Source organism: Lissotriton vulgaris, chromosome 5, assembly GCF_964263255.1.
Source record: "Lissotriton vulgaris chromosome 5, aLisVul1.2, whole genome shotgun sequence".
NCBI classification, from domain to species: domain Eukaryota; kingdom Metazoa; phylum Chordata; class Amphibia; order Caudata; family Salamandridae; genus Lissotriton; species Lissotriton vulgaris.
Genome location: NC_141693.1, coordinates 888,363,077 through 888,375,259, shown reverse-complemented (window position 1 = coordinate 888,375,259; position 12,183 = coordinate 888,363,077). Strand labels below are relative to the sequence as shown.

Below are 12,183 nucleotides of genomic sequence, written 5' to 3'. Positions count from 1 at the left end.
TCGTTTAGGTTTATGGAAATGACCAGACAATATGTCGATCTTGTAAATAAAAGGATTGGGATATACTTACAATTTAAAAAGGCCTTTCATATTGTGCCACACCAGTTTTTTTTCCTGAATTGCCTTAAATGGAAATGTGAGATCAGTTCTGTATATCAAGCAGAAATGAGTTGAAAGCTGGGCTTCATCAGGGAGATACTAATTACACTAATACAATACAAAATGGGGTGAAAACATACATTCTGTACATGGCACTCTAATATTGCAAAGAGATCACACAATTGTTAAAAGGACAGTGACATCTACATCACAATAATGATCAGAACAAGTACAAAGTACAGTGTACATTATATGGGGTTTCATCCATGTCTGTAATTTCGGCTTGCTTGTCCCGCATAGTGGATTGTTGTCAGAAAAGTGGATACTGTAAATGCACCCTCAAAGTGGGATTGCGTTTCCAGTACCTGCGTTAAAAATAACCCTGGTACTCTGTAAGTCTTCTGTGAGCACATTAGAGACCTTTAACGACTTTATGTGCATGACCACTACTTCTTTCATGGTTATTTAACACAAAAGTGACACTTCTTAAAATGGTGTTGAACTGATTACCCTAGATTAGGTGGTTGGTACAACAGCATTTCCTTCCCAGTTGTGTGATGGTTTCCAGTGACAGGGCCACTGTTATCTCTGCCACTAGGAACTTTGTCCACCCCTGCCGTCAGAGTTGGGTGATAGGACATCTATTATTTTTGCCCAATGTGCTTTCACTGCCCAGGCCGAAATCAGTCTCAAAGTACAATTTCAAGGTGGGATTGCAGTCGTAATTATCATTTTTTTTTATCTATTGTATTTCTCAATGAGCAAACAATTTTTCCCATTAAAATAAATGTAGTTCAACCTGCAATTTTACATTTGCTTAAGGCTTTTACACGCATACATTTTGGTTAGGTGGAGATTCTTCAGAGATAAACTTTAGCAATGTGCGCACACCTAGAAAACTATGACTACACAATAGTAGTCGTGCTGGGGTACTCCTGGGGTTCTATGTGAATCCAAAAGCATATTATCAGTGCTTTTAAAGAAAGGACTTGAGAGGTAGGATGTTAGTGCGACTATGTGGGTAGTTGTTATTATTGATGGCGCTATTGTCACTATTTCATTTTTGCCTTACCTCGCTTAGGGTTTTTGTTAAGGGTGGGCGGAGGTGGCGGAGTGCCACTACGCAGACTTCCACTGAGTTTAAAAATAACTGTGGAAACCTACTCCGCTCATCCCTATTTAAGAAAAAATTAAATAATCACTTAAATGCTTTGGCGTCTCCCAGAAGCAAATTCTCCCTAAATGGCTACAAAAACTAACCCTGGGTGGCTAACTCCGCTCGGCCAAAGGAGTTTGGCCAAATCCGCGCTCCGTTGGGAACGCGGAGAACCGGAAATAAATAATCACTTACCTGTTCTGGCATCTCCGGGCTGCTCTCCTCCTCGCTGTGGTCTCCTCCTCACCAGTCGCAAACCCGTACGTTGTACGTCTTGCGAAGACGTAAAAAGTAGGGGTTTGCGACCAGCGAGGACATGAGGAGGAGAGGCCACGGCGAGGAGTAGGGCAGCCCGGAGACGCCAGAACATGTAAGTGATTATTTATTTCCTGTTCTCCGCGTTCCCAACGGAGCGCGGATTTAGCCAAACTCCGCTGGCGGAGTTAGGCACCCAGGGTTTGTTTTTGTAGCCATTTAAGGAGAATTTGCTTCTGTCCATGGTTGTATTTGCCAGTTTTGTTTCAGATACTTTAAGATTAAGAATATGTAGTTAATTGACTTTTTCCCTACCTTGCCATGTTCCAACTCTCCTCCAACCTTGCTCGGTTTCACTTTATTTTTGTAAACTGCATTTTCTTCTGGTCTATTTTTTTCCTCCCCCACCCCCCTTGAAATTACCTCTGCTTCCCTGCCTTTTCTGTTCTAATCAGTCTTCTCTTCCTTATAATATTAGTCTTACATTTTAGTTTAGATTTTATATTTAGAGTGTCATTTGTCGTAAGATGCATCTTGGCACTGGGGTAAAAATCAAGTATCATAAGTGCCCTTTTAGCTAAAGCAAATAGTCAAAACTGTACAAGTTCCTATATAGACTGGAAAGAGTCATGTCTTAAAGGTCTATCTAAGTTTGCATAGGTTGGTCTTCTGCTAATGCAAAGGCAAAGAATTCCATTTGGATGCACCTGTAACAAAGAATTCTCATCCACCCAGTATTTTCCAGTGAAACCTCGGCACTACAAGAAGAAATTGTCTCTAGACCTCAGTAATTAAGTTGGGTTATGCCAAGTAAAATGGTGACGTAGTGGACAAGAAATGACAAAATTGTTTTATTCACCAGGCAAAAAGGGATGAACTTAATTTGTTTGTCACTTGGAGCTCTACTAGGCAGGAAATCAGATTACTGAATTGGACGAATTTTGGCGTCCGTGTCTGAGATGGCCGATATCCACGCCACTTAAATATGGACATATGATTTTAAGGACCACAGAAATAACATTAAGGACACTCATATAAAGAGGTCATACAAGAGGGTACTTAAAAGTGTCAATCAGATTTGGAGTATAAAAAGTGGAAGTATCTTTGCAGTATTTGCCTGGACGGAAGTAGAACCGGCTGGGAGGTGTAAATAGAGTGACATTTCTGGAATACAGCCATGAGGAAGTCATGGGGAACACCCCAAATTGACGAAACACGTTTTGGTTGGCTTGGCTAAAGAGAAAGAAAATTAAAAGACCAAAAGAAATACAAGAAATGTGTTATAGAATTGTATTTGTTTGACTGGACTGAGTGTGTGCTCGGGTAATGCAGTTTTGTAACGGAGAGATCACTTGTGGTCTCAATTAAGGGGGTTGGGTGAATCCCCCTTCCCTTGGAGCACTACTATTCAAATAGATACAAGTGTACACATACCCATTACAAGTGAGCGCCACAAAATACTTGTGTATATCATCTTCCAATTGTGTTGAATCAAAAGAACATTTTGACTATGTCTAGTCAGAAAGACTCACGCTTTTAGTATCTGATGGAATTGCATTTTTCTCCACAACCAAAAGTATTTTCTGCGCATAGTATTCTATCAGCAAATAGCCGTTTTGCCTCCAATGGTATGTTTACTCTTCTTCTGAGTGTGCCTTCCCTTTCAAACCTCCATTGCTGCCTGTGTTCTGTTTCTTTTTACCACTCTCCCAATAACATGGCTTTTTTCTCATTTATCAGCCCTTGGCCTTTTGCAGTCTTTTGAGCCACTCCCCCTTCTTCCATTTCACTTCTTTCAGTGCAGTGTTTTCCTGCTTGATTCCATTGTCTGGTACCCTCTGTTTCCCTTGATCCTGTCCTGTTCCTCTCTCTGCATGTCTGTTTTCCCACCCATGGCTGTCTCATTATCTGTATCTCCTGCTATCCATTTCCTGCGTCCGTGTCCAATCCCCTCCTTCTACCCTTTGTCCCCTCATGGGTCTTGGTGCCTACATATGCAACATGTAATAGTTGTCCCGCATCAGGAAGTCACTAAACCAGGGACCATCCAAAGACCACATTGACTTTATATGGTCACATTTGTCATCACTTTCTTTGACACGTGGTAGGCCCAGTCACACAAATAAAATAAAATTTTTACTGACAGAAGTGTTGGAATGCTGGGTGGTAGGAAAAATGTGGATCCCTGAGGAATGCAGAACTTTTCCTCACAGAAATGTGAGCAAAATGTGGGGTCATAGCCAACGTTTGAGGTTTGAAGGGTATTCTGAGTAAAGAACAGTTCTGTAGTAGGGGATCTCTGTGTATAGTCATAATCTAGGGAATAGTCCCGCCCATGTGCGTGGACCCCGGCAATCAAAAATAATCTCTTAAGTTGTCAAAAATAATGCAGAAACTGCAAAGACACTTAAGAGAGAATTTAAAGACAAATAATGCAGCCTATATCCACAGGCTACACTGTCCAGTACTTCAACTAGAAATTCCACCAAAAAAACACCACACACAGCACAGCCTGCTAGTTTCTACCATAGAGAAACTTGCCTCCCCCAGTCAAAGACTCAGGAATGATAGAGAGGAAGGTAGGGACAGACAAGCCCCATAGGCTGCCATTATGTGGCTTAAATAGGATACTGTGCCTTTAAGAGAACTTTCCAGAACTTCTCCCAGTATCCCAGAATGCATAGCAGGTCCCTCTACTTTCAGTTCTTTTTTCCGGCTCCTGCTTACAGGACCCTGGCATTGAGCTCTCCCTTTTTCAAGGGTTTATTGGAATTTTTTGGCACTTTTGAATTCTAAAAGTGTTGCAGTTTACTTCTTGGTGTTCTCTTCTCCTTTTTTGTGCTGTTTTAGGCGTTTTAGGGCTCTAGAATGCCTGGCCTTTTTGATAAGTGCCCAGCATGTGAGAGGAAGAAGGCCAAGAGTGACCCCCATGATGTCTGCATCGTGTGCCTCCCAGAAGATCATGTCCCTGAGGATTGTGTCATCTGCCAGCAGCTTTCTGCTCGGACTCTGAGGGACAGATTGAAGATCAGGCTGTCTGGCCTGGAGGAGAGGCGTCTGCAGGCTGCAGGCGGGTCTGGGCAGGCTGGGAAGGTTCCCTCTGCCTCTGCTGAGGCCCCTGGGGGGCTCCCCAGGGGCAGGAAGTCCAGCAAACGGTCCCGGTCTCCGTCGAGAGGGATGACGGCGGTGTGCTCCCCTTCTCCCCGGGGCTCTGGGTCGAGACGGCGTGACGGCTCGACGTCGAAGGAGAAGCCGCCGTCGAAGCCACCGTCGACGTCATCGTCTTCGTCGACGTCGCGGTCTTCCTACCGACGCCGAAGGCGAAGTGACAAGCATCGGCGCTCGCCGTCGAGGCGACACCGTCGATCGACGTCAAGGCACCGGTCGACGTCGAGGGGCTCCTCGACGTCGAGAGCATCAAGACGACGGCGACGTTCGTCGTCGAAGACGGAACGCTCGACGTCGAGAAGGCGGCGTGCGACGTCGCGGAAGAGGAGGTCGACGTCGAGGAGTCGACGGTCGACGCCGAGGAAAAGAGGGTCGACGCCGAGGAGACGGCGATCGACGCTGGAGTCGAGGAAGCGTCGTTCGACGCCGTAGAAGCGTCGCTCTGCATCCAGCAGACAGCGGTCAGCGTCTAGAAGTCAGTCAGCCTCTCCAAAACGGCGCAAGAGGGATTTTAGTCCCAGAAGTCACGCTGCTTCAAGTGGAGGACGCAAGAGGAAGCGGTCACCTGCTGATGGGGCTGGCTCTCCGCACCCTTCGCCTAAAGGGTCACCGGGCTCGGTGTACTCAGAGGTGTACACTCCATCTCGGCCCAGGACTCCGACTCCTCCTCCTGTTCCTAAGGAGGACCCTCCACCCAAACCGCCACTGCCTTCAGGAGACCCTCCTCCGCCTCCGGTCCCACCGCATGGGCCCACCCCGCAGCCGAAGGTTCCTCCTCCGAGGTCCACTTCCCTGCCGTCCCTGCCTGTTCCTCCTAAGGGGACCCCAAAACCGAAACCCCGTGAGGAACCAACGAAACCCCGTGAGGAACCGAGGAAGACCCCTCCACGAAAACCGAAGGAGCGGCCACGTGCAGGCAGGTCTCGCTCTCGCTCTGGGAGGAAGGAGAGATCGCGACGCAGATCATCCACGAGGTCGAGACACCGCCGTAGGAGGCGCGAGTCTCGCTCACAAACGAGGTCCTCTGGGACCAGGGACTATTCTCCCACCCTATCGGGGTCACCGGACACGAGAGTGTCCCCGATAGATGACCTGGTGGCGTTCCATGACGTCCTTTTACGGGGCGCGGCGAAGTTGGGCATATCCCTGACGGTGCCCACTCCGAAAACGTCAGTCATTTTTTAGACTTTACATCAGAAACACCTGTCTCGTCCTCTCCTGCCTCTGGTGCCGGGCCTGGAAGAACCGGCTATGGCCCTGTTTCTCACCCCTGCGGTGACGAAGGCGGCTCCATCAAGATTACTGAAGAAGTACCGGGCCCCCGATTCGGATCCGGCCTTTTTAAGAACGGAACCTCCTCCTGACTCTGTCATTGTGACGGCGGCCCGCAAGCAGCATGCCACCACTCCGTCCTCCACGGTTCCCCCGGATAAGGAGTCAAGGTGGATGGATTCGGCGGGGAGGAAAGTCTGTGGCACTTCCGCTACCTCCATGAAAGCTGCGAGTGCCACGGCGCTGTTGGGCCGATACGACCGCACCCTCTGAGACTCCCTCGAGCGCTTTTCGGAGCATTTACCTCGGGAGCAGCGGGAAGACTTCGTGGAAGTACTGAGTGAGGGGATGCTGGTGGCCAACCAGATTATCAGCGCGGCAGCGGACTCTTCCCTGTTGGCTGCTCACGGATTTTGCCACGGAGTCAACCAACGGCGCCACGCATGGCTCCGGCTTACGTCCCTGAAGCCGGACTCTCAGCAGAGGGTAGCCAATCTACCGTTCTCCGGTGAGACCCTCTTCGGGAAGCATGCGGACGATGAGATGGCCCGCATGAAGGCGGAGGCCGAGACGCTGACGGCTGTGGGCCTGGAGAAGCCTAAGGAGACCAAGAAGCAGTACCGCCCTTTCCAACGGCGGTTCGGCGGGCAAGGCGGAGGACGGGGACAGGCTTCGGGGCAATCGCAACAGCAACACCAGTTCCGTAAGCCGTTCCAGAAGCGCCAGAAGGGCAGGGGAGGCCAGCAGTCAGCCCCGGCGCCCAAGGGTCAGGCTGGGTCTAGGCCCTAGGAACCTACTTCCCCCGGATCTGTTACCCACTCCGGTAGGGGGAAGCATTCAATTTTTTCTGGCAGAATGGAGAAAAATTACTCAGGACAAGTGGGTGCTGAATATTGTTTGCAATGGATACAGTCTTCGGTTCACCAGCCCTCCTCCAGCTATTCCCCCGGTCAGCTCGCAGTTTCAGCTGCGCGAGCTTCAGGCGGAAGCGGATATCCTGTTGAGGAAAAGGGCGATAGAAGACGTACCTCTGTCTCAGAGAGGAAGAGGTCTGTACTCCCGGTTCTTTCTGGTTCGCAAGAAGGACAAGAACGAGTTCAGGCCCATTCTGGATTTGCGACAGGCAAACAAATGGATTCGCAGAGAAAAGTTTCGCATGCTGTCGTTGCATCAGATTTACCCTCAGTTGCAACAGGGAGACTGGCTATGCGCTAGAGACCTACAGGATCCTTACTTCCATGTGCCCATTGCACACAAACACAGGAAGTTCCTGCGGTTCCAAGTCGGCACCAATCACTATCAATACACAGTACTCCCATTCGGACTGAAGTCTGCGCCGAGAACGTTCTCGAAGTGCATGGCGGTGGTAGCAGCGCACCTGAGGAAGAACAAGGTGTTCGTCTACCCGTACTTGGACGATTGGTTGATCAAGGCATCCTCCTTCTCGGAAGCGCGAGCACACTTCCAGAAGACGTGCGTTCTCTTGAACAAGCTGGGGCTCTACATCAACATGGCCAAGTCTGTCCCGACTCCGGTCCAATGCATACAGTACTTGGGAGCCTCCATCAATACGCTGTCAGCAAGCGTGTCTCCTTCGGAAGAGCGACGATTATCACTCCTTCGGAAGGCTCAGGCTCTTATGTCGACTCCATCTACAACAGTGAGGACGGTGTCTTCTCTACTGGGAGCGATGGCCTCTTGTATCTTCCTGACGCCACACGCACGGCTGCACATGAGACCGCTGCAGGAGTGCTTGGAGGACCAGTGGGATCAGAGGAAAGGATCTTGGGACGACAAGATTCGCCTGTCGCTGCATGCTCTTCAGTCTCTGAAGTGGTGGTGTTCGGCGGAGAATCTCCTCAGAGGGGTTCCCTTTCACAAGGACATTCCCACGCAGACTGTCATGACGGATGCGTCTCTTCTGGGATGGGGAGCGCACTCCGGGACTCTACAGATTCAAGGCACGTGGTCACCGATGGAGGCCACGTATCACATCAATTTCCTGGAACTCAGGGCTGTTCACTTGGCGCTGAAGGCCTTTCTTCCGTCCTTCCAGACCAACTCTCTGCTTGTACAGACGGAGAATACCACCACGATGTATTACCTCAACAAGCAGGGGGGCTCGAGATCGCGCACTCTGTCACAGGAGGCGCAGACGATCTGGCACTGGCTCCTAGCCAGAGGACTGACGATAACGGCCACCCATCTACCAGGTGTGCAGAATGTTCAGGCAGACGCACTGAGCAGACTGCTTCAGGAAAACCACAAATTAGTCATAAACGACGAAGTACTAGGAGAAGTCTTCGCAAGGTGGGGAACTCCAGACGTAGATTTGTTCGCCACCGCCGAAAACAGCAAATGCAGAGACTTCGCTTCCAGGTACTACCAACAGGGGACATTGGGGAATGCGTTATGGATCAACTGGACGAACAGCTTTCTGTACGCCTTTCCTCCCATTCCCCTGATTCCGGCGGTGCTCATCAAGCTGGCCCGGCCCAGAGCTCGGATGATACTCATCGCCCCGGAGTGGCCCAGGCAGTGGTGGTTCACGGACCTACTTCACCAGTCTCTCCTTCCTCACATTCGGTTGCCGTGCAGGCCGGACCTTCTCACGAAGTTCGGGGGACGGATGTTACACCCCAACCTCTCGTCTTTGAGTTTGGCGGCATGGCTCCTGAGATAGTGCAATATGGCCATCTGCATCTGCCCGATGATTGCATGGACATACTGAAGGAGTCTAAGAGACCTTCCACTCGGACTTCATATGCTTACAAGTGGAAGAGGTTTTGTATCTGGTGCCAGTCTAAGAACCATGATCCTACGACCTGCAAGGAAGATGTCATCCTTCCTTACCTTTTACATTTGGCGCAGTCTGGCCTTAATGTCCATTCCATTAAGGTACATCTTGCTGCATTGACTGCCTACAGGAAATGCCCTTCACAGACTTCCTTTTTCCAGATCCCTGTGATCAAAGATTTTCTGGAAGGTTTGAAGAAAGTATTCCCTCCTGTCAGGCTTCCCTCGCCTTCATGGGAATTGAATGTGGTGCTGTCCAGATTGATGAAGGAGCCTTTTGAACCTATTCATAAGGCTTCGTCGCAGTACCTGTCCTGGAAGGCGGCGTTCCTCGTGGCCATTACATCGGCCCGCAGGGTGAGTGAAATTCAGGCGTTGTGTTGTAATGAACCTTATACTGTATTTCATGCTGCTAAGGTTGTTATGCGTACTCACCCTAAATTTCTTCCCAAGGTTATTTCTGATTTTCATGTCAACCAGACTATAACTTTGCCTACGTTTTTTCAGAACCCTTCATCCCCAGCGGAGAGGTCTCTCCATTCCCTGGATGTTAGGAGGGTGTTGAAATTTTATCTGGATAAAACCAAGGTTATTCGTAGGTCTGACCAGTTGTTCATCAATTATGGGTCGGTCAGGACGGGTCTTGCGACCTCGAAGCAGTCCATCTCTAGGTGGATTGTGTCCTGCATACAATTGTGTTACCAAAAGGCTAATAAGACCTTAGGAGGTAAGCCTAAGGCTCATTCCACCAGGGGCAAAGCTGCCACGACGGCTCTGCTCCGTAACGTGCTGATTGCTGAAATCTGCAAGGCAGCCACTTGGAAGTCGGTTCATACCTTTGCTAAGCATTACTGCCTGGACACTGACGCCAGGGCAGACGCTCAGGTTGGGCAGGCTTCGCTGCGGAATTTGTTCGCACAGTAGTGGCGTTATGTATTTATTCTCCACCGCCGCTTTGGTGTGGGGATGGGCTTGCCATTCTATTCACTAGATTATGACTATACACAGAGATCCCCTACTACAGAAGGAGTAGTTTCTGTCCTGTAACTCCAGTTCTGTAGTAGGGGTATCTCTGTTATAGTCATAAGCGCCCGCCCTCCTCCCCGGTGGAGATTTTTCATCATGTAAAGAATGCGACAGGTCTGGCGTGCTTCGCCTTCAAAAAAGAACTGAAAGTAGAGGGACCTGCTATGCATTCTGGGATACTGGGAGAAGTTCTGGAAAGTTCTCTTAAAGGCACAGTATCCTATTTAAGCCACATAATGGCAGCCTATGGGGCTTGTCTGTCCCTACCTTCCTCTCTATCATTCCTGAGTCTTTGACTGGGGGAGGCAAGTTTCTCTATGGTAGAAACTAGCAGGCTGTGCTGTGTGTGGTGTTTTTTTGGTGGAATTTCTAGTTGAAGTACTGGACAGTGTAGCCTGTGGATATAGGCTGCATTATTTGTCTTTAAATTCTCTCTTAAGTGTCTTTGCAGTTTCTGCATTATTTTTGACAATTTAAGAGATTATTTTTGATTGCCGGGGTCCACGCACATGGGCGGGACTATTCCCTAGATTATGACTATAACAGAGATACCCCTACTACAGAACTGGAGTTACAGGACAGAAACTACTCCTTTTGGACTCCATGCATGTCGTACTACCCTGGATTCTCCTAGATGTTTAGTTTTCAGAAATGTCTATGTTTAGTAGGTTTACCTGAGTGGCAGCCAAGGCCCAATAATGGCAGCAACCAACATCACCAAAATGGGTATGTTTTCCAGGCAAACAATGTTGACATTTCCACATTGTATTTTGGACCACTCTCTGGCGTGAGCTGTAGGCATCATGTGTTCCTGGGAAACCCACAAACATTTCATACCCTGCAACGAGAAGGGTATGATGGACATAGTTTTGTAAATCAGCCATCTGGGCATACATTTCCAGATGAAAACATTCTCTTCTATTTTGTCCTACTTATTTTCATTGTTTTTTATTTCAAAGATTAGTTTTTTGGGGCAAACCAAATGATATATTGCTGAATTTGTCATTTTGTCATTTCCATAGATCACTCAAAGGCCTTTTAAAAGTAGAGGAGGTTTGATTTTTTGTTTTTTTAATTTCTTCTTGTGCTCCCTGCAGTATCAACTCCCTTCAGCCCACAGTGCCGGTAAACTCCCTGGAGTATGCGTGCGCTCTACAAATGCCTTTTCATTCATTCCCTTTTTTGACTTTTCAGAAATGTATAGATTACCGGGATCAAGATGTTGATTTCGCACCTGTTTCCATCCTAAACTGCAGAAAATGGGAAAGATGGACTGGAACTTAAAAAAAGGCAGAAACTGTGGTTACAAAAAATACTTTTTCAGAACTCTGTTTGTTCCAGAAAGGCAAGATGTGGCGAAAGTTATAATAGCACAGCAAGCCTTGCGTTTTGCCGATTTTAGAAAACAAAATACACTTTCTTGCAGACCTTTTTTCCATATTTCTAAAAATAAGCCAAAATGTTGCTATATTTTGGTCATTTGTGCAGTTCCCTCAAATAGAATCCACGAGGATACTTTTTGTTTAAGGGTAATTTTGTTTAAGCATAAACTGACCCAAGTATCTAAAAAAAAAAAGGGTTCAGCAATAGGGGTTAAAAAAGCCTCAGGAGGCAAGGGCTTTAGAAAAGGTTGTGACATTGAATAGTTCAACCATGGAGACCTTGCTTCATTTAAGTAAATTTTGCCCATTTTTTTTTTTTAACATTTTTATCCTTTTGTGAAACAACAGCAGGGCATAGATCAGTTAAAAGGTGTATACATTGATTGGTGTAGGGTAATGTACATAACAATATAAATACATGACGAAGATGAATAGGATAGTTAAAATGAATTTCACTTGGTACATTACTTAAGTCCCCTACTATCTCCCCCCTCCCACTCAGCTCCATCTTCGCTATCTTGCAATGGTGGTTCGCACAAATATCCACTATATTCATTCCAGGCGCTCCATATTCTGTCCCATTTCCGAGGACACCCCCAGGTTCAGGTACACCGCCCTCTCCGCCAACATTGCCAAATCAAGATGCTTACATCAATCCACGAGCGCTGGTACCTCTGCAGATCCCCAGTACTTGGCTATGTGTCTTTTAGCATACATTATACCCAATGTTACCCAATCTTGCACTGAGTGAGTGAGATCATTTGGTTCCCAGATGTTCAGTAGGCAACGCCGTGGCTCCGGGACGACCGAGTCTTTCACCACCTGCGACATAGTCCTCATGATCTTAGCCCAATATTCCGCCACTTGGGGGCATTGCCTATGGTGTGTAAGAACGTTCCCTCCTCCCTACACCCTCTCAGACAATAATGGTGCGTGGCTCTTCCTATCTTGTGTAGTGTAGTCCTAATGTAGTATATTCGGTGTAATATCTTGAGTTGAACAAGTCGAAGTCTGGACGGTATGGCCACC

At 48.0% G+C, this 12,183-nt stretch overlaps 1 protein-coding gene across 7 annotated transcripts in view; it reads left to right on the top strand.

The window, feature by feature from the left end:
* Positions 1–12,183, top strand: part of PLCE1 (phospholipase C epsilon 1) — a 1,649,974-nt gene that overhangs the window by 1,054,880 nt on the left and 582,911 nt on the right. The gene's annotated exons all lie outside the window — the stretch shown is intronic.